The 23393-nt window shown below is 36.9% G+C and overlaps 1 protein-coding gene across 2 annotated transcripts in view; it reads left to right on the forward strand.

Moving 5' to 3' along the window:
• The window catches only part of DIAPH3 (diaphanous related formin 3), a 233725-nt gene that overhangs the window by 207629 nt on the left and 2703 nt on the right, over positions 1-23393 (forward strand). The gene's annotated exons all lie outside the window — the stretch shown is intronic.

The following is a 23393-nucleotide window of genomic DNA, read 5'->3' on the forward strand; positions in this document are numbered from 1 at the left end:
TCATTGTAGACTGAAAAAATACATTAAACAGGCCGCTTTGTGCCAATTATAAAATTATCTAGTGTTTTTCGTCACTGTAGTTTTCAATTACTTATGCCTTTGCTAATCTTGTTTGTTGTAGATAAAATTTTCTAGGGACTTCTACCTGGTGATCCCCCACCCCTCTGGGTATACCTGTTCTCCTCTGCTCCTCCCACATTAGAAGTAGTCCAAACAATACACAGAAGGAAACTGAAATAAAATATATCTGTGGGAGGAGACTTCTGACTTTGAGGGCTCTGGCAGATGGGAGTTCTTGATTAGGAAGTGCATAACTGGACTAGAAAATTTAGCCAGAAAGAGGGTGGAAATGAATAGAGAGTAAGGAGAAGAGATAGAAGGGCTAGATGGCCAATGAAACTGCAAATGAGAGCTAGGCATTCAACTAAGATTGAAGAAATGAGAGTTAATAATTGAATACATTAAAAAACACAAAAAAGTTTTGGAAAATGATACAAAAACATGTTGTGTGATAATTGAGTGGTTGCATCTATTCAAGTGCTAAAAATGGAAAAAAATTAAGGAAGTCAGTGATAGCAGTCTGAAGTTTTGCCAGGGAGGCTTAGATTGGATGCTGAAAAGAATTTCTTCATGAAGAGGGTGATCAAGTACTAGGATGGGCTGCCAAGGAAATGGTGGAGTCCCCATCACTGGCGGTATTTAAGAGACATGTAGTCCTGGCACTACAGGATGTGGTTTAGTGATGTAATTTGATATGTCAGGTTGATGCTTGGACTTGATGATCGCAAAGGTCTTTCTCAATCTAAATGATTCTGTAATTCCTCATAATAGGAATTCAGATGTAAACACTAAGAAAATATATATGTAAGCAGTTGGAAAATTTATTGTCTACAAAAGGAATAGCTAAATTTCTTACCTTCAGTAGAAAAAAATGCTAATGCAACTTCATTAGATCATTACATATTTAAAGTCACTCTTTAGACTGATAATTTTATATATTTAATGCATATGGCACAGTTATTGCTAAATGTTCAACTTTTCTTACAGCGTATTCACTATGATTCTTGCAGCATTTTTAGTGAACAGAAATCTTTATACATTTTCCTATTTTTACATTCTTAAAAAGCAAAGACTTGGTATTATAAAACATTGTAACATTCATGTAAATATAATTTTTTTTTTAGTTTTTTTCATTTAAATTTGGTGTTTGTAGTGCATTTTAATGTAATAATTTTAATTTTAAGTGCTTTTTAGCAAAAATAGAAAATATAGTTACTTAATTGTTTTAACGATATTTCTTCAATATTACATCACAGATTGATCTTTTCCTAATCTGACCTTTCAGGCATATTTCTAGCTCATTCAGCCATATTTTGAGGTGCTGTGTGGTAAATAATACACATATGGGATACTTTTTATACCAACTTTCTCAGCTTAGTGACTACACAAAGATATGTCACTCTCTCTAGGCTAACAAGGGCTAAGTTTCATCTGATTTACTATCTCACATAATATGGTTACTGGATTTTCTGTATTTTTCACAGATTATAAAACTATTAAAAGAAGTTCTTCTTTGTTCCAGTAGTTTTAGAGAAATGTTCTAGATGTTTGAAAATTTGAACAAATACTGTATGATGCAGAAGCTCTGAAATGCTAAACTTGAACATAATTAACTTCCATGATATCGCTTGTGAAGAACAATGACATTTGAAGTAAAGGTTGCTAAACTACAGAGCTTCTTTGATTGGGTTTAATAAGTGGCTGCAAGCTGGGACAAAATGATACTTAAGAGCATTTAGAAGATGCCCACTAATTATCTGGGATAAACATTTTTGTTGTATTATATTGTATTTGCTGATCTAATGTAAGAAATATTGCAGGGTGACAGATGTGCAGCAGAATTTCTTATATTTTCAACCACGCTTAAGCAAAATAATCACCTTTTTATATATCCCCTTTGTATAGTATTTTACTTACTTGATAGGGAAAGAAATTTCATGTGTAACTACAATCAGTGCTGTAGTTTTAAACAATCAGCAACAATAGCTTGTAAGTCATGACATTACCAGTATGTATTGGAGCAACTCCAGAAGAACCTTCTTACGTTGCTATCATTCTCTAAAACCATTCAATCTCTACGTACCAAACATGAATTTATTCTCTGCTTTGCAGTATCCATAAGACTTACGCAGTAGCACTTACTTCTAATAGTTCGTATTCGTTTGAGTTAGTAAGAGGAACAGAATTTAACTGTTACAGCTATTTTCTTGTGAAAACAGGGAAAAAAGTGAGTATTCAGCAAAGAGATATGATGTCATATAGGAGAAAAAAAACATGAGAAATAAAATGCTATGTAAGCTTTATTGTTTATGAAGCCTGGTTACTACACATTTGTATTTCTTAGTTGATAGACTGTGTAAGTGAATTTTACTTACTAGTCTGCATAGTACAATAATATCATCCTGTGTGAAATGCATGGGCAGTTTTTGTGGTGTATTAGACTCCCCGATTTAGCTGGTATAATTAAATGTCACCAAGGTTGAATGATGAAGTTTGAATCTTTTTATCTATTTTTTGCAAAAAAAGTAGGATCTACCCTAACAGCTGTATCTCACTTTGAACTTGGGTTTGAACCAAATGACTTCCAGTACTTGAAGGGAGCATACAAGCAGGAGGGGGAACAACTGTTTACATGGGTTGATAGTGATAGGATAAGGGGGAATGGCTTTAAACTAAGACAGGGGAGATTTAGGTTGGATATTAGGAGGAAGTTTTTCACACAGAGGGTGGTGATGCACTGGAACGGGTTGCCCAGAGAGGCTGTGGATGCCCCATCCCTGGAGGCATTCAAGGCCAGGCTGGACGTGGCTCTGGGCAGCCTGGTCTAGTGGTTGGCAACCCTGCGCACAGCAGGGGGGGTTGAAACTCGATGATCCTTGAGGTCCTTTTCAACCCAGGCCATTCTATGATTCCGTGTCTTGGAGAGATATTCTCTAGCTAAATTGTTCTAGTGTCTGAGAGATATATGCCTGTTTATTAAATCTGGTAGAATTGAAACACGTAAGCAAATTTGAAAGTTAATAGACAGGCAAATGTTTTGGTTATGACTTTTTTTTTATGGCTTCCATCAGAAGCCATAAAAAGAGAAAACTGTTCATTAATTTTTTAGTAATATTTTCATATTCATATTGGATATCAACAACTTCTTGATTACAATGAAAAGATGTTTTGTCATGCATTGTTTAGGTTAAGTTTTTAATGGGACACCAGACATTTCAGAGAAGTGCATTAGGAATTTTTTTTAGGGTAGCTTTTATATGGAGAGAATTCCAAAGTCTACTGTGGTTTCGTGTCAGTAACAGCCTTCGTATTTCTTTACGCTTTCTGATCAGGGAAATCTAAAGCTTAAAAGGACCTTCTTTTCTTTTTCTTTTTCTTTCTTTTTTTTTTTTTCTGATTCCCTTCTTTTTTAGGGTGGTAAACTAAAGTTTGGACTTCTTTCACTGAGATTTCATTGATCAAATAAATTAAAAAAATTAAAAACCTATCCTTCCACATCTTCCTAAAATCCCACTGGAAGTCTATTTTTTGGCAAGTCATCTCATAACTCCAAATTTTGTTTTATGATGTCTGAGCAGAATCTGTTTGCCTGAATGAAAAGATGAACATTTCTGCAAGCTGTAGTACTTGTTTGAGGATTCACTTACCTAGCTTAAAGAATTTGACTGCAAAATCACTAACTCTGGCCCATAGTTTGTCCACTAACAGATTTTTCTCCATAGTATATAATTTGATATTGTACGTTTTATTTCAAACTTTTTTTCTTCTAGCAGTAATAGCTATCTCAATTAATAAAGGTGGAAAAATGTTTTGAATTGGTGGAATTAAACTTACCAGAAATTGCGTAGCCTACCTTGTCACATTCAAATTGGAAAAACAAAAAACTTCTGTCAAAAATTTAGTTTAGCATTACAGAGATCACTGCTGTATAACAACCCTTTATCTGTAGTAGTGTACAAAAGCACTTCTAACAGTGCATCAATTTTCACAGCCATTTAGTAGATTAGAAAGCAATTGTAAACAGAGTAAAACCCACATTAACTCCTGTCAACAGCCTGCCTTTTTCTCAGTTATGGATTTGTTTGAAATAACAGTGAAGTCTAAAGTGATTGCATCAACATCACAGATTGTATTATAAATATGAATGAACCCATTGTAATGGACTGCATAGTAATATATGGGAGACATTTGTCCTTCCCATCAAAGTAACAGCTTTTGTAAAGGAAGAATAGCTGTGACATAAGGGAACATGTCACTCTACAAGAAATTATTCCTCCCGTTATGAAACAGTAATTGCGCCAACTGACAGGTTTTCAAACTATCCTGAATTTTATTATATAGTTATGTACCATTAATAACTGCTTGGTATTTCTTTTAACTGAAATCATATATACGTATGCATACATATATATGTATGTATTTATGTTAAAGTGAGCAGTTATGAATGGTTAGATTATTTTGGGATTTTTTTTTTCATACCACTGCTTAAAAGCAATAAATACAGTGAGAATAAAAAGTATACCGTTGTTTTTTTTTTTTTTTTTTCCCAAATAGGAACTCATCAGTTAGTGATAATTGCAATAAATTGATGTACTGCACACGGTGAAGGTTGATCATTAAAGAATTGAAGATCCTTCATATACAGTATTGCACACAGTGGAGTGCATTTCATATTTTCTTCATTTCTCTAGAGAGTTACTTTCCACAAGAAGGTGGTACCTAGTGTCATTAACTATACTATAACACTGGACACTACACATTTTCAAATGCCTGTTTCTAGAAGGTATACTAGTGCCTATGTTTTATTATAGTCTTAGATGAGGATGTTTTCTCTCCTACGACTCAATTTCTCATGTTAGAAATCTACATCTGTTGATGAATTTTGATACAGCTAACCGCAGTCCTACTTGCAGCATTATGCATCCAGTTATAACTGAGTGTTTCCGTGTAAAAAAAATAAAAAATAAAAGGGGGTGGAAGGTGCAATAGTATAGATTTGAGTTCCAAATTATCAAACACAGAATATTAAATGTTAAAGATATAATTTTCAAATGAGGACAAATGTAGTATTTCCTATTTGTGAGAGTAAAACCTGTTTGTGCTATAAATAAGAGGGCTGATCCAAAGTAATGCCTCCTATTCTATTATGTTGGCACATGACATCAGAAGCAGATGTTGGTGGTATGGCAGTAGAGAATGAATCTTCCTGCCAATATTCCATTATATTTTGTTGCTATGTGACAGATGGCAGCAGAGGGGCAGTCCGACGGAATGGCATCTGACATGGAAGTGCATATGAAGCAAAGGTGTGTCAATGAATCCCTCCATGCGGAAAAAGTTGCACTTATTGACATTAATTGATGTTTGCTGAATGTTTATGGAGACCAAGCTGTGGATGTGAGCACAGTGAAGTGGTGGGTGGTATGTTTCAGCAGCAGCGACAGTGATGTGAAAGGCAAACCATGTTCTGGACGGCCATGCACAGCTGTCACACCATGAAATGAAGAGCGTCTTGATCAGCTCATCGAGCTGGCGTGCAGGCTCTTGTTCATCACTGGCAAAGATGCACAGCTAATAGTGATTGCTGAAAATTAGTATGTTGTAGCTGAGAATTTGTTCCATCAAATATTGTTATTGTGCTCTTTGTATCTGTTGTAGTTTTCATGAAAATAAATAGGAGGCATTACTTTAAAAGCGCTCTAAATAGTTACAAAGATAAGCATGTGATTCCCTTCAAATTATAAGGATGAGAATTTTTATATTCAATCAGCTGTTACATTTTGTTATTTTTTGAAATATGATGACAATGATTCAATGAGAAACATTTTACGTAAAAGCTTGAACAACTGAAAAAAAGATTTCTAATTGTGCCAGAGAATGATGATGGGTTTTTCTTCCACGTAGTGATAGTAGTTTCTTTGATAATTCATTTGTAATTATAGTTTCTAACCTTAAAGTATTTACATTTCAATGAAATCACAGGTTTAGAATGATGATTGTACATTAGTGAACATTCTTTTTTACCCTTTAATAGCATGTTTTGTCATTTTATTTATATTTTGATAAATATAGCAAGAAGCTGTGACTCATTTATTTAAGAAATTTTAAAAACTGTTACTATATCCAGATTTATAGTTTCAACCAAATTTAAAAAAAAACATTTTGTAATAATAAAGAGAAACAATATGAAGCATCTGTTATAAAATATACAACATCATCAAAAGATTTTTTTCACAATGATGTGATTTCTTCATTCCTGTGTTTTCTACAATTTTTCTAACCTAGGAAATACAGGTGATAGATTGCTTTCTTAAGCTGGATCCAGAATCTTAATGTGTTGTAAGTTCCTACTGTTAAGTGGATTTCATGTCTCTCAAATAAGTCTGAATAAAATTTAAGTGCAGTTCTGATCTCTGAATTTATATAAATTAGGATATCTTGCATTTCCCTATCCTTCTTTTCACAATAGTAATCCGGTGCAGCTGAAGTATCTTCCAAAATCCTCTTATCTATCATAAGCATTCATGTTAATTCTTTCCAAAACATGATACCAACTCATATATAGTCAATGTACTTTGTAAATTATATCTTACTGATCTGTTGTTAAAAAAGAAAAGAAGTCTTAAAAGCCAGCCAGCTACACACAGCACTAGGCTTAGCGGTCTCTGTCTACCATATATCTGTTTAGCTTCTTCAGCCCACTTCTCTGTCTGACTTACACCTCTGAAAAAAACATTTTCTTAAGAATGAGAGTCAGAAAGCCATTCAAAGCTGACAGTTCTCAGGTGGGTTTCAATACCGGTAAAGAAAGTAAAGAAAGTTCATGGTCTAATGTAGGTATATTCCACTTAATTTCATGGAACCTGCTGTAACTATCTATTTAAAACTAATCTAAACTGGACTTTAATCAAAAAAAGGCAATAGATATCTAATGTGTGTGCTTTTAATTGTACTTTGAAGATTGCCTTTTTCCCTTGACTAGTCCCTTGACAGTGCAATCTCTTTTCTGTTTTTGTCCTGTAGAGTCAGGCGTAATGATTCTGTGTAGAGACTACAATATCCTGCAAGGATTTTTTTGTAGTGGAGTACAGTAGATGTGGATGCATAGATAGGATCTGTAGACAACATCCCACACTTTGTGTTGCACTTGCAAATTAAATAGTCTGTATAGTTTGTACAGTACTATACAATTTCAGCCACCTACAGATGGCTTATGTGCTTGCCTATAAAAAAAGTTGTCTCAAAAATTTGAAATCTATTTCAGTAGGATCTCTTTTGTGTAACAAAAGCATTCCTGCTTGGAAGAATATGGAAATGTGTACAATATGATAAGAGAAATTACTTCCTATTTTATATTCAGATGGGCATGTCACTCAGATTATTTCTGAATCGATGATGGAATATAGTGTAGAAGTCTATTAAGCAGTGAAAGTGAACAAGGTGTATGTCCAAAGATGAAAAGGAAAAGAATTTAACTGCATGTATTCATTTCATACCAAAAATATTTTTATTAGTATTAGTATTCTTATCATTATTGTAACTGTTACAATGTTAGATCTTGAATGCCTTCCTTTATTAATTCTTTAGCTTTATGTTTTATGGAATAATTCAAATTTAATGTCATACTTAGTATGTTTACAAGAAGCAAAAAGTCTTTAAGATGTGCATAAAATATGGTGATACGATCCCCTGAAAGTATTTTGTTTACTGTATATTTTGAATGGGAATGAGACTATATCAGTTAAAGTAGTATTGAATAACAGGTGTTGCTATAGTTTTTATCACTGTATACTATTTTTTTAACTTGCTGCATATTCTAATAAGCACTCTTATAGGTTGTTAGGGGTTTGTTTTTATTTGAGAAGTTGTATAAATTTTCATGAGACTTAAATCACTTTTCCCTTAATCCTTTCACCTACTAAGCTAGCAGTCTTAGGTAACACAAATTCAAACACATAAGACAGAGTAATATCTAAAAACCTGTTGCCTTGCTATACAAAGCAAAGCACCATATTTATATCTTAATCCCTTAAAACTAGAAGTAAACACCGCATATGAGATTCTTAAGTTTCAATGTACAGGATTAGAATTTATAAATTTTGCATGGCTAGGACTAAATCTAACCCATCATTAGTTTAAAGCAGTGATAATTTTCATGTGAGGAGTAGGATTCCATATGACAGTACAGAAGTAGAAGTCATTTATTCTATAGGCTATTTGTAAGTCCTGAATATGTTTCGGGCTTGTCAGAAACTTGCGAAGCTACACAAAAGTATCACAAATCTGTAAGAGATAGGAACCTAAATAACTGCAACATATGTGCCTATTTAGAGAAAAGGTAGTGAACAGAAAGGATTTTTAAGTAGCAAAAATTTGTGATAACTAACAGTTGAGTGGCATACTTAATAATGATTATTTTCACATCTACAGTTCTTGACTGTATATTATATACAAAACAGTTTTCCCCTGTTCATATCTAAACTATTTGCTTTAGCAAACAGAATGTGATTTATTTCACCAAGAAAAAATTTTATGAAATTCTACGGCTTATGTTAAATAGGTATTGAGATTGGTGCCCATAATGTGTTATCTACCTCTGAAATCACTGAGAGTATAACATAGGATCTTACAATCTGCTGTCTCTATACTGACTAGACAGTCCACCCTTTATGCAGACTTTATGTAGTCAAAAGTTTGAGCTTTTCAAATATAGAAGTTGTAACCTTTAAAAATAGTATGTGGTGACTTACTTTTAGATGCCTAGACTGCAAGCATCCACATTTGAGTTAGTTACTGTAAGCTGTCTCTACCTGTTTCAGATATCTACATCAGGGTGAAATGAAGCACGCCTTAGAAGTGCTTGTTTCTCCTCATTGACTGTGAAGGGAGCCTGAGGCAACTAGCAGAAAGTCATTTACTCCAGTGAATCTCACCTGGGGATCACTGGCCTTTGGCCAGGCAGAAGGACACACAGGACTAAGCATGCTCCATTGTTTCAAATAATTTTATACAGCATTGCTGAAAAGAGATGGTTTTGTTTCTTAAGTTGCAGTGCACCTACAAAAATGCAATTGAACTTTGTTCTAAGGTATACTTTTAGATAATAGAAGATTAAAATATAGACCTACACTTCATCTTATTCAGACTGTCCTCGTTTAAATACTAAATTATGGAAAAACTCTTTGTCATTCCTAATCTCAGAAGCAGCAAACATAGAATCATATCATAGAATCATAGAATGGCTTGGGTTGGAAGGGACATTAAAGATCATCTAGTTCCTACTGCCCTGCCATGGGCAGCATTGCCACCCACCAGCTCAGTCTGCCCAGGTTGCCCACCCCCAACCTGGCCTTGAACACCTCCAGGGATGGGGACATCCACAGCTTCTATAGACAACCTGTTCCAATGCCTCACCACCTTCTGGGTAAAAGATTTCTTCTTCACATCTAACCTGAATCCTCTTTTAGTTTGAAGACATTCCCCCTTGTCCCATCACTATTTCTATAAAAAGTCAGTCCCCCTCCTGCTTGTAAGCTCTCCTCATGTACTGGAAGGCCACAATGAGGTCTCCACAAGAGAAGAGATATTCTATTCTCCAAGCTACACAAGCCCAGCTCCCCCAACCTTTTTTCATAGATGAGGTGCTCCAGCCCTTTGATCATCTTAATGGCCCTCCTCTGGACCCTCTCCAACAGTGCCGCATCCTCCTTGTGTTGGGCACTGCAGACTTGGGCACAGTATGGGGCCTCACAAAGGCAGAGCAGAGGGGAACAATCACCCTCTCCCTGTTGGCCACCCTACTTTTGATGCAGCCCAGGATACTGTTGGCCTTCTGAGCTGCAAGTGGACACTGCTGGCGGATGTCCAGCTTCTCAACCACCAGAATCATAGAATTGCTCAGGTTGGAAAGGACCTTCAAGATCATCAAGTCCAACTGCAACCTAACCATACTGCTCTAACAACCCACCACTAAATCATGTCCCCGAGCACCACATCCAAACGGTTTTTAAACACATTCAGGGATGGTGACTCAACCACCTCCCTGGGGAGCCTGTTCCAGTGCTTAACAACCCTTTCTGGAAAGAAGCCTTTCCTGATATCCAACCTAAACCTCCCCTGGTCCAACTCGAGGCCATTTCCCCTTGTCCTGTCACCTGTCACCAGTGAGAAGAGACCATCCCTGCTCTCACTGCAATCACCTTTCAGGTATTTGAAGAGAGCAATGAGGTCTCCCGTCAGCCTCCTCTCCCCCAGACTAAACAGCCCCAGTTCCTTTAGTCTCTCCTCGTTGGGCATATTCTCCAAGTCCTTCACCAGCCTTGTTGCCCTTCTTTGGACCTGCTCCAGCACCTCAATGTCCATTCTCTACTGAGGCGCCCAAAACTGAACACAGTACTCGAGGTGAGGCTTCACCAATGCCGAGTACAGGGGCAGGATGACTTCCCTAGTCCTGCTCACCACACCATTCCTGATGCAAGCCAGGATGCCATTGGCCTTCTTGGCCACCTGGGCACACTGCTGGCTCATATTCAGCCGACTGTCCATCAGCACACCAAGGTCCCTTTCCATCAGGCAGCTTTCCAGCCACTCCTCCCCAAGCCTGTAGGGTTGCCTGGGGTTTTTGTGACCAAAGTGCAGGATCTGACACTTGCACCTGTTGAAACTCATACGGTTTACTTTGGCCCATTGATGCAGTCTATCCAGGTCCCTCTGTAGTGCCTTTCTATCCTCTGGCAGATCAACACGCCCTCCCAACTTGGTGTCGTAATCCCCAAGTCATTCTCTACAGCTGTCTATTGAGGCCAGTTCTTCCTTCTTATTTATCAGAGAGGGTCCACTGCCCTTTGCCTGTCTCTTTTGACCTATGTATCTATAGAATCATAGAATCCCTTCACGTTATTTTTAATATCCCCTGCCAAGCTTGCTTCCATCTGTGCCTTAGCTTTCCTGATTCTATCTCGGCACAACTGGATGGCATCCCTATATTCTTCCCAAGCCATACGTCCCTGCTTCCACTGCCTGTATTTTTTCTTCTTTTCCCTCATTTTAACCAACGGGTCTTTGCTCAGCCATGCCTGTTTCCTCCTTCCTGTGCTTGATTTCTTATGCTGAGAATGGAGATCTCTTGTGCCCTCAGAAATATGTCCTTGAATAACTGCCAGCTCTGTTCCATTCCTATGTCCCTAAGGACAGTTTCCCAGTGGATCTCATCCAGCAATTCCTTAAACAGCTGGAAGTTTGTTCTCTTGAAGTTCAGGATTCTGACTCTGCTGTTTGCCAGGCCCATATTCCTCAAGGTCATGAACTCAACCAGGGCCTGTGAGCATGACTTCTTGTATCTGAAGCAAGAAGACCTCATCCGCAGACTTCTCTGGATCAGGTGGCCTGCATTAGTTTCTGACCACCAGATGTATTTTGTTGGCCCAGTCGTTAATTTTCACACGCGAGCTCTCCACCTGATCATGGCTATATTTTAGAGGCTGATCTTCACAGTCTATCTACATCTTAGCATAGAGGGCAACTCCTCTGCCTTGCCTATCCCTTCTAAAAAACTTGTAGCCCTTGATCATAGTATTCCAATTGTGCGGTTTGCCCTGCCACATTTCTGTGATAGCAATTAGGTCATAATTTCACCAGTTTCCATCTCCTCCTGCTTATTTCCCATGCTGCATGCATTGGTGCAGAGGCACTTCAGCTGGGCTATTGGCTGCATTAACTGTTTTGAGGAGCCCTCCCAAATTCCTCTGGAACAAATCTGAGGTTTTCCACTTCTACCTTCTGAAGTGACAGTGCTCCCTGGCTCTTCTCTGTCAAACAGCAGTACATCCCCTTCCCCCATCAAATATAGTTTAAAGCTTTGGGGATAAACCCAGCCATTTTGCTGCCCAGTATATTCTTACTCCTAGTGGTCAGTTCCGTCCCATCATAGTACCAGAAACCCTGAGCTTGACATCATCCACGCAGACATTAATTCAACTGGTCTGTTATCCTCTTTCTGCTCGGGTCCCCATCTCCAACTGGGAGAATCGAGGAGGACACTACTTGTGTTTGCACTAGCTGAATTCTTAGAGGATATTCTCCCTCAGTCCCACAGTCTTCTTGAGTTAGGATGTTTCTGAAGTAAAGCACATGAATATCTAGCCATAATTTTTAGAAATGTCTTCAGAATCTGCTGAACTGTGATTCTTTGATGGTGCTGGGTGGTGTTGGGAATCCTGATTTGTTCATGGTATTATTATACAAATCTAAAAATTATATTTCTTCTGTAGGATGTTACTTTGAAATGATCAAGTCTGTGCTTGAGATTTGCATTTTAATAGATTTCACCTAGACTGCATTTAGCTGCTGAACATTGAGTTATTTTTCAGTAGAATTTGTTTTTCTTCATAGCATTTAAAGCTATTTAGGTATAACATTACTCTTTTGAAATGAGTTCTAATGAGGATGCTAGGAAAGATTTGGAAATATAACTCTAGCATATTTACCATGACTGAGTAACTTAACTGATGAGCTGGCAATGTGTTTACAGAACATATTCATTCTAGAAAGAAATGTCATTATGACAATTTCAATTATTATATGCAGTGTGTTTCCTAAGAGGTGTTTTTAGTTTCTCTTTAGAATATGATGACAGAAAAATAATTTTCTTTTTCAGAAATGCTGTGGTCATGATTATATATGACCTCTGTATGATAGTAACATATGGATATCCTGGTCCATGAAAATTTAAGGGGAATTCAGTCAGATGGTTTCCATCACAGACAAGCTTACTTCCAGAGCTAGATTGTTTTGTGGAATTTGTCTACACTAAGTAGACGACTATTATCACTAGCTGCAAAGTAGGAGCCATTAGTGGTTCCACACATTTGACAAAGCACACCCAAAAAGAACAAAGAGCACAGACAGTGCAAAGATTGTCGTTGCTATTGATTTGATAAGACTACCAGCGACTAATCTAATGTTAGAAGGATACGCAGAAAATGTTGTTGATGAGTCAAGGGTTATATACTCGAAGCTGAAGCGTAGGCTTGTAGAGAGGGTTTTATACCAGTATAAACTGATACAGTAAACTGAACAAAAGCTGAGAGGGAGAGGAATAGAAATGTGTCAGGCAAATATCAAAACTGTGAAAGTCTATCTTGAAAGACTTAAAAGTCTTAAAACTGGCATGCAAAAAGGTTTCATCAAATGGAGATATACAATGGCAACTAAGAAGTATAGCTCTGTTAATATATCAGCAGTTGTACCTGGTCTGGCTGGGTGGCAGTTAACTTTCTTCCTGGCTGTCCGTATGGTGCTTTGTGTTCCCAACAGAGCTCTGGTGATGACACACCAATGTTTTGTCTCTTGCTGAAGAGTGCCAAGACTTCCTCTCCCTCACCCCCAAAACACATACAGCATGTTGGCAAGAGGCTGGGAAAGATGTGACCCAAGCTGAGTGAAGAGATATTCCATACATGTAACATCATGCTCAGCAATAAAAACTCGAGGGAAAGGAGGAAGGAGGGAACATTTGTAGCTATGGTGTTTGTCTTCCTCTTACATGTGCTGAGAAAGAAAACCATTAATGCTAATTCAGATAAATTTCAGTGGTCTTTGCTGTAATCTGTTGTCCTCTGAATTCTTTCACTGTCAAAGCATTTACTGTAACATGAGCATTCATTTGACCATGCATGCTACAGAGAAATAATTTAAGCATGTATTTTTCTATTTGCAACTGACTGGACTTTTCTGTTATTATTTTAATTACCCCTCAAACAATTTTCTGATGTGTGGTCACATACAGGCCAGTGTTCTGTGAGTCCTTCAACATGACAATTCATGGAATAATTATCCTGTCATCACACCTTGATTCATTGTTACGTAGTTTCTCAGGCTTGTACTCTTACTCACATTTGCTTAGCAACCAGATCACACATCTCTGTACTTATTATTCAAGTAATCACCCTCCACAGTACATAGATGCATCAATTAAAGCTTTACAATGAAGGATATTGTTCTGTGTAGAATCCTCAGGTGTCAGGAATTAAAAATTGATTTTAAATGGTGCAGGCCTTCTTCAAATGGCTAATCTGAGTTTATATTAAACAAACATGCATCCTAACATTCTAAACAAAAAAGTGGTAGGTCATGATCAACAGAAAATTGAAGAAAAAATTCTGTTCTTAAAATGTTCAGTCTTTTGTAGAGTCTTATCAATATAAATGCAGCTCTGAAATGTCTGAGGACCAAACATCTACTTTAGAAATGTTTTTTTCAGATGCAAATCAGTTTTGTGTCTGCATTATTGACTCTTACCTATACTCTTTGTAAACATTTTCTGGCTAATTTTCAGATTTGGGTAAATTTCACAGCAAATTATTATTAGAATGTGACTTGAGTACCAAGAAGCTGTCAAGATGGTTCAGTGATTTAATGTTGGCATCCTGCAGCTCTGACTGTAATCAGCAGATGCTCTGGCATTACCATAAATGTTTTCTCTGACAAAAAAGAGGTTTTTCCTGTTTGGAGTCTGCTGTTTCTGATTAAATTTGGTTTGGCTTCTTTTGCATAATTAATATACCATGATGGTCTCTAACCTTTTGTTTTTAGTATCACCTTTTGAGCTAGGCACATTTGCAAGGCTGCTTTGTAAGTCAAAATAGGCAAAGGAATACCAAGTCTGTATGTAAAATTCTTTTTTCTTTTCAGTGGTTTAGGAGGTCTTACCGATTCAGCCTTGATTTTTCAATGAATTTAAAAGAATCACTTTTTCAGTCTCTTTTATTTTTTATTGGCTCTGTGTCTACATTAAGATTTTCCTCTAAGAGAGAGAAAATCTTCTTCTGTAAGACCAAAGACATATTATGTCTTAAATTAAAAAAATCCTACCTTGCATAGCAAGATTTACTGGTCTCTTCTGATTCTTGATCATAGCTACCCAGTAATTGCATGCAATTGATTAGGAAAAGAGGAATCTGGAATTTGATGATTATGCCAAATTTTTACATACCGAAGTGGCTGCAAAGTGGCACAAATATGTTCATGAAGTGAAAAATGCAAACCGTTAATGATGTTAAACACAACATTTTGAATTTGCCTAGATTGGATTAATTACCTACGACAATGTGTTTAGAATTTGTTTCAGATAATAATCAGTGACGATGGGACAAGTGAGTAAAAGCCATCTTTAAAGAAAATTCCTTACTTAAAATCTGTTGAAATCCTAGTCCCTTTGCAAAGTAATTTGTTACACTTGCAACGTACAGTTCTTGGTGTCAAACACATCTATCACTGGATCGTGTCCAGAGCAGGATTACTTTTAAATCCCATCTTCCTTCACACATGAACAAGGCCCAATCACAGTCCACCCCAAAGAGAGGAAATAATTAAGTGAAAACACATAACATTAATTAGCTTGATACACTGAAAGAGAACTGTCAAAGTAGTTTATACACAATGTTGAAAAACAAGCAGAAGATGAATCACTTTTTACTTTGCATTTATTTCCTAATATTTCGTTTTTAGGGAGACTCTTAAAAATGTACTATTGCCTGCTGCACAGTTTCAGTCTCCTTTCTAGCATGCTTTTGACCATTAAATTTTCTGCAGGAGAGAAAAGAAAGAACCATAATAATAATAATTCTTGAATGATGAAAGTCACATGAAGTAAGATGACTCAGCTTCAACCTATCTCCAGTGCATTCATGAAGACAATCTTGGATGTTAGTGTACGCAGGTTACACTTCACAATCACCTCTTTGCTTCTGTGCTGTAAAGAGAGGAGCCTGGGAGCTATTCCTGCAGTCTTTTGGATAATAGTGAATGACGGCACTCTGTGACTGTGACCTGTGTGGGCGCAACTGCCCCAGAACATTGTTCCAGTACGAGTTACAGGAATGTGAGAAAACTACATTTCTGCTTGACTGTTAAGACTAACACTCGCCTACTTTACTTTCAGTCTTCACCTTTTAACTTTATGTTACTCCCCAAAACATTTGCAGGACTACTTTTACTTTAGAAGCAGGCTGATTCCATAGGAGAAAAGTGCAACGGATGATAAAAGAGTTTTTCCCATTAGTACAATTTGACATTACAAAATATTTGTGCTCTACCTTCAATGTTTCAGCCTATCAGTACTCTGATTGCTGATACAGATGTGGAAATGGAAATTTGGGCTAAAACAAGGATATACAAATTGTATGCTTTTGTAGCTGTTATTGGAATACTGAGGATCTTTGTAAAGCTTTCATATCAGAAGAGGAGTTCGGTGTTAAATTCTAAAGGCAATTACTAGACATAGTTGTTTTTTGTAAAATATTTATGCTAAATGAATAAATACTTAACAAGCAACAATACTATTTAGAACTGCAGTGAGTGGAATCGCATAAATATCAGGTCATTCTTTAAGATGTGTTTTGTTCTTTGGATTTGTTGAGATTTTATTTTTCAGAGATCTGAGGTCTCCCACTGTTCTTTTTGTTGGGGGAAAGAGAGAGTGTTGGTCCACAAGAACGGGTAAAAGACAGCCACAGTTTTTGTTTCTTTTCCATTTTGGTTATTTTCTTCAACACATGACTTATCATTACACACTGCAGCTGCCAGAAGCTTTCCTTTGATGCCAGCAGTGTTTATGCATATTCCTTAAATTCTTTATCACAGTGTACCTTGTATTCATCTATCTATAGGTAGATAACACACAGAAGTGTTTGGAAACTAAATGGATCTCCTGTTCAAAGGCATCCGTTTAGTATGAGATCTACACAAATTATCAAAGTTTTTTCAGAGTATAACTTTAAACTATGGAGCTCTGTGTATTTTGTCACAGATCACTAACACCATCTTGAAATGGCAAACTACAATATGCTTGTGTACAGAGTAGAAAGCCTAGTAATAAAACACATTTCAAAAATTTGAAATAACCCAGATATGTTAAATGCCAGTTTTATCACAGATCATTATAATTTCCCAATTGTTTCCTTTTGTTTGTACCTATTTGTACCTTGGAAGGAAACCCATAAACACCTCACTTGCATAAGGTGTCCAGCCACTGCCTGAAAGCCCACTGTCACTAGGCCTCATCTATGAGAATGAGATAGGATCAAGATTCATCTTTTCACCCCCACTCATGCCAACATAAATAAGATTAATTTATTACTTATTAATACTAGAGCTACACAGAATTATTTATCTGTTCTTTAATTTAAAAACTTGCCCATTTATTTTTTAAGGATGATTCAAACCATGTGCTCTAAAAATCAGTGGTGACCACAAAGTAGGTTTCCAGTTTGGAGGTTTCCATTTTGCAGTGTCCTAGAAACTACTAATGTACCTGAATTTATGGAAAGATACATGTGAACAAGACATGATCCACTGGAATGCAGAGTGAAATTAGGGAGGAGGCTAAACCCATAAGTCTGAATTAACTATCATACATTTTCAGAGGTTTCCTTCCTCACTTACATAAAAAGCTTGGGTGAATATTGTCAGTAGTTTTATCCAGTTGTTCTTGTTTTCTCTTAACAGACGCTCAAGACTTCCATTTAAATCGTAGTAACTTAAATTTATATTTCTTGTAATGAAAGTCATTGCTGTATTAGATTAAATTAAAAGCAGAAATTGGTCCCACACATCTTGCAAGAGCAAGGTGCATTTAGAAGAAGTAGGGAAAAAATTGAATGGAGTGATCAACAGGAACTAGTCTTTGGGAAGATGTAGGTACGCAAGAGATTAAAACAATTTTGAAAGGCTTTCTTTAGGAACAGGTAAAAGGAGCTGGTTCAGCACAGTTTGTTTCTTCCCAAATTAGTTTGCCCGGAGTTTATATCTGATTTGCATTGAAATTTAGCTTCTATAAATCCCCTATCCCAGTACTAGTTCTGACATACTGTCTTCTTGCCTCTGAAATGAACACAAAAGCTATATTCAGTGTTTCTGAAAACTTTGTGAATCTCATCTAAACTGAAATATAGATTAGTATTTATTCCTTGCATTTCACACTTTTTAATAAAACACTAGAACAGCAACATCAATTAAATGTACATTTTATTTTTATTTAATCTTTGAAAGCTCAGTAAGACTTTTCTGTGCCTTATCAATTCTTTTCTGCTTTGGATTAAGTCAAGTTGTGTGCATTTAACATGAAATATTAAGGTGTAAGAAATTTCTTATCAAAGATCATTTGAGTACAGCTAACACTTCTTTAGGTGCTAGGGTTAGTGCTGCAGGGTATAAATGAAATAAGTCACAGCAACACACAACACTCTTTAACATGCTGGGGACGTTCTTCCATCCTACCCTTGCCAGTCACAGAAATTGTTGAAAAAATAGGAAACTAATAAAAAAATGCAATAAAATGTATTTTAAGTATTTTTCATTACACTATCCAGCAAGGAGATAGAACATTTTTTATGAGTCATGTTGTGTAATAGGCATGTACCTTCTAGCTATAGCAGTCTTTCCTATTACATCTAAATTTTGCTTCTGGGAGGTAAGGCAGGCTTTTAAGGAAGAGAATTAGGTGTTGTGACATTCTAACACCAATGCCGAGGAATGGATTTCAGAGCACTACCTTTGGGCTGTATAAAAAATATTAAGGAAAGATGGGTGCCTGACAAAAATCAAGGCTCACAAATGTCCAGTACCTTAAGCTGTAATAGGGATGGAGGGCCAGTGCAGGAAATAAGACCCCCATTTCCTACTGTTGTGGTTTAACCCAGCAGGTGGCTGAGCACCACACAGTCATTCACTCACTCCCCCCACCTTCCCAGTGGGATGGGGGAGAGAATCAGAAAAAAGAAAAAGCAGCAGAACTCACAGGTTGAGATAAAACTATTTACTAAGATAGAAAAAAGGAAAAGGATAATAGTTATGTCTGTGTAAATATATATAACAAGTGATGCGCAACCAATTGCTCACCACCCCCCAGCCAATGCCCAGCTAGCCCTCCGAGCAGCAGAAGAGAGCTAAATGAACTCCCACCCTCTTCAGAACTTCTTTTGCATGGTAGTGTGGAATATTCCTTTGGCCAAATGGTGTGGAATGTCCCTTTGGCCTGTTTAAGTGAGCTGTCCTAGTTCTGTTCCCTCCCAGCTACTTGGGCCCTTCAGTGATAATGGCTTGGCTCTGTACAATACTGCTTAGGAGCAACTATAAACATTGGTGTGTTATCAACATTGTTTTTCTCCTAGACCAAAACATAGCATCATACCAGGCACTGAAGAAAAATCCATCCCAGCTGAAATTAAGGCACCTACTTGAGAAGAAAACAGGAATTAACAATTTTCTTTTTGTTCTTTGTGATAGTACAAAAGCCAAGAGTTTGGTATGTGAAAGTCCAAAGTCACAATTTTGAATATTGGAGGTTTTTTTTCTGCGGTTAGGCTGGGAAGCCACATGGGTACAACATGAGCATGATTCAGTACCTTGTCCCTGACTTTTAGTTCCACTCATCAGGGACAGGGAACCAAGGTCAAAGTCTGACACCATGCTGAGGAGCCAGTGATGAGGGCTGTTACTTTTACCAAGCCAAAACCATTTGACATGGGGGCATGTCCCTAGAATATTTTCTAGCAGAGGCAAGTCATGATTCATAATGTAAAAATAATTTGCATTGGTGATAAGGATGATGCATAAGTGCTGTCTGAAGAACATCTATCAGCATAGACATAGCTTCAGGAATACAATACAGTGTGTGGAGCACAAGCCAAAGAGATCAGAAATACTGCACTGAGTCTTTGAGCAATTTTTCCTGTTAACTTGGTAAAAGATGTAATGAGACTGTAACTGCAATCGTTCTTGCCTGTATTACGATTTTATCATGCCCCACATTGAGATGTATGACTGTAATACAAGCTTATAATGCCATGTAATGTTGTTCTCTTTATTGTATTTACAGCTTTATTTTCCAATCAGTGTACAAGTATTTACATAAAAACTAAATATGTCCTTAGTACCAAGACTTTTATTGAGAGACTATGCAATGAAATAAAGCTTTTCAAAGTACTTTTTTATTTAAAATATTTATTACCGGCTTTAGAAAAATCTGTCTCACCTTCAGTAAGTCTCTTGAAATCATTTTTGTTCACCATTAAAGGTAATATATAACAGCATTAGGCAGGATTTAAAAATCTCCAACTGATCATATTTTGTTTCCCCAGGTTCACAGCAGGCAGGTCTCATATTACTGATTTTTTTCTTCACATGCTATTGCACAATTTCTTTTTTTTCTGAATATAAACTATGTAGTTTTTAATAGATTATAGGTTATTGTATGCTAGGACACCATTTAAACTAAGGAAAGCAATTAAGCACAATTTTCTGTCAACTATTTTTCCTGAACATTGCTGTTAATCAAAGTAATTTTAAAAGACTTATCTCTGGATGTTGATTAACACCAATGTTCAAGAAATTCATATCTGGAAGAACTGAATTTTAATAGGTCTGAAGATGTCAAGGATCTGCAATAAGATAAGATCTGAACACTTAGACTTCAGTAGTGTACAGTGTGATCTCTATCTAACCTGACCCTCGAAGCATTCAGCAGTGGTAAAGTCAAAATTATTACGGGTAAATGTTTTCTCACTCTAACCTTTAGAAACCTTAATTGTGAAATCAAAGTTTCTGTTTCTTTTTTTTTTTATTTTCATCTGCACAGTGATTACTGACACAGGTGAGTGATGGTTATTGATTTCTCAGAGTGGCCAAACATTAGAAACATCAGTCTTATGGACCATAACTACTTCCAATGTATACAGCTAATTAATAAGTTCTGTCTTTAATCAGTGATTTTTAATATCTGATTTCTTTTTTATCTTGCTGCTGCCTGAAGGTAGAGCTTACTACAGTAGGTGGACAAGTAGTACATCTTCATCAATGTAAGCTTTTTTATTCACAAGACTTCATGTAGACGTGCTTCTCCATGAGTAGTTTTCTTTTAACCGCCTTTAACACTATTCTTTTCAGTTCACATTGTATTTGAAACAAGATGTGTAGTGTGTAAATGCATTTATTTTAGTCTGTATGTTGTTTCAAATGGAGTTTTCAAGTGTAGTTTCACATGTAGTTTTGGTTTCAGATAAAAGCAGAAACTAAATTAATAAATGACATGGGGTAATGGTTCAAAGTAGTTTAGAAAAAGTCTGTTAATTCTGTCTGGTTTATGGATCTTCTATAGATACCCTTGTTATAGAACAGAAAATACATAAATGGTGGTCCAATGTCTCCTAGCCACTTCCTTGCTATTGCATACGGCCATATGAAATACTCTTTTCAGGAACATATCAAATTGCTCCTCATAATTGATCATGTTCTTTTCTCTCACTTTACTATATGTGCATTCCAGAACTTCCTTACTCTGATAGTTCAAGACATTCCAGTCTCTAATAGAAATGTAGTAATGGTTATTTATTCTTGCACTTACTTTGTCAGCTAATTTTGATTTGGGGCTTTTCCTGAATATAAATAGACTGTGGAGTGGATGGGGTATGAAATCACCAAAGCATGAAAGCTTTGAATCAGTGTGTGAAGCAGTACGGGTTGTTGCAGAGTTTGGGGTTGACACAAATTAATTACTGCTTTATTAAACTAAAACACTGGCAAAGTAGAAATTAATATTTCTAAGGAATTAGTGAGAGTTTCTCTCTTTGTTCTTACTAGTATCTAACTAGTTTTACCTGATCCTTCACTCAGATAAAAAGAATATTTCTTTGGATACATATTTCCCAAAATGAAATCTAGGACTATGAGTAAGTATGTGTGCTTTCTGAACCAGGTCCAGCAGCAAAGTTCAGTGTTTCTGAATAGGATTCCTAACAGCCAGTTTCCTGTGCTGGGAATTGCCTACATCCAAATCTGCTAATACTGGGCACGTACCTAGGCATATAGAAAACCTTTCTTTGAAAGGTTTGAAACTGAAAGAACATACAAGGTGCCACCTGATTTAGGAAGCATCTGAAACAACTTTAAGATGATAGAACTGATTTGGATAATGTATGTAAATGGCTGAAGTAAAAATGTTCTCATTTCTTAGGAGGTGTGTTAATCAATAGAGTAAAGCCTCATGTATTAAGGACACGACAATATGATTGTTTCAATGAATTGTGGCTTTTTCCCTGCACAGGAGTAACAACAAGCAAACTGAGGACTACTCACATAAATTGACTGGTGGTTAAGGCACTTCCTAATGCCATTTGCTGTTTTTGCAGGAAGAGAAGGACTCTGGTCTTTCAAGTTGACTCTGTTCATAGAATCACTGAATCATAGAATCATAGAATGGCTAGGGTTGGAAGGGACCCCAAGGATCACTAACTTTCAACTCCCCTGCCACAGGCAGGACCACCAATCTCCTGATCTGGCACTGGACCAGGTTGCCCAGGGCCCCATCCAACCTGGTCCTGAACACCTCCAGGGATGGAGCGTCCACAACCTCTCTGGGCAGCCTGTTCCAGCACCTCACCACTCTCTCTGTGAAGAACTTCCCCCTGACATCCGATCTAAACCTTCCCTCCTTGAGCTTAAAACCATTCCTCCTTGTCCTATCACTATCTACCCTTGTAAAAAGTTGATTCCCCTCCTTTTTATAATCTCTTTTTAAATACTGAAAGGCTGCAATGAGGTCTCCTCACAGCCTTCTCTTCTCCAGGTTGAATAAGCCCAGCTTTCTCAGCTTGTCTTCATACGGGAGGTGCTCCAGCCCTTTCTTCACTGGTATATGCCAAGAAAGTCATGATTATCAATGCCATTGCTGCTGTTTTAAGGGGGAAAAAAAAGGAAAAAAAAAACCCCTATACTCAGCTTTACTCAGTCACCTACACAAGAATTCCAGTTTGTAAGCAGCAAGTTATGAGAGACATCTTTCTGCAAGGCTAAATCAATTTCAAACTGGGATGACACTGTAGATGGATCCCAGTGTCTACTATTTCTTAACAGCTAACTTGAAGCAGTTCCTTGCTTAGACTTTTTGCTTTTCTAAGTTACTTAAGACACAGTATGAGAAAGTGAGGAAAATGTTGAAGCCTCAGTGCATAAGTGCTCACTACTTCTTTTACTGAGTATAGTTCTCCATACTTAATTGATCCTTGTGTGTGACTATTTTGGGGTAGGGATTCCACTGAACTGCGAAGTAGTTGGAACTTGAGTGTTAGTACACATCTACACCTAATCTTCGATTCTGACATTTTATCTTTTGCTTAAAAATGTGTTGATTTTCAAAACACTTAAGTGTTTTTCCCACTACTACTAGGTTATCTTTAACACAATCTAAACAAAAATGGCTACAATGCAGTTTAAATTTTGTGTATTGATGCAGGTGGCATGCTTTTCTCAACCTGCAAATAGGTGTTCAGAATCAGTAA

Source organism: Numida meleagris, chromosome 1 (genome assembly GCF_002078875.1).
Source record: "Numida meleagris isolate 19003 breed g44 Domestic line chromosome 1, NumMel1.0, whole genome shotgun sequence".
Lineage (NCBI taxonomy): Eukaryota > Metazoa > Chordata > Aves > Galliformes > Numididae > Numida > Numida meleagris.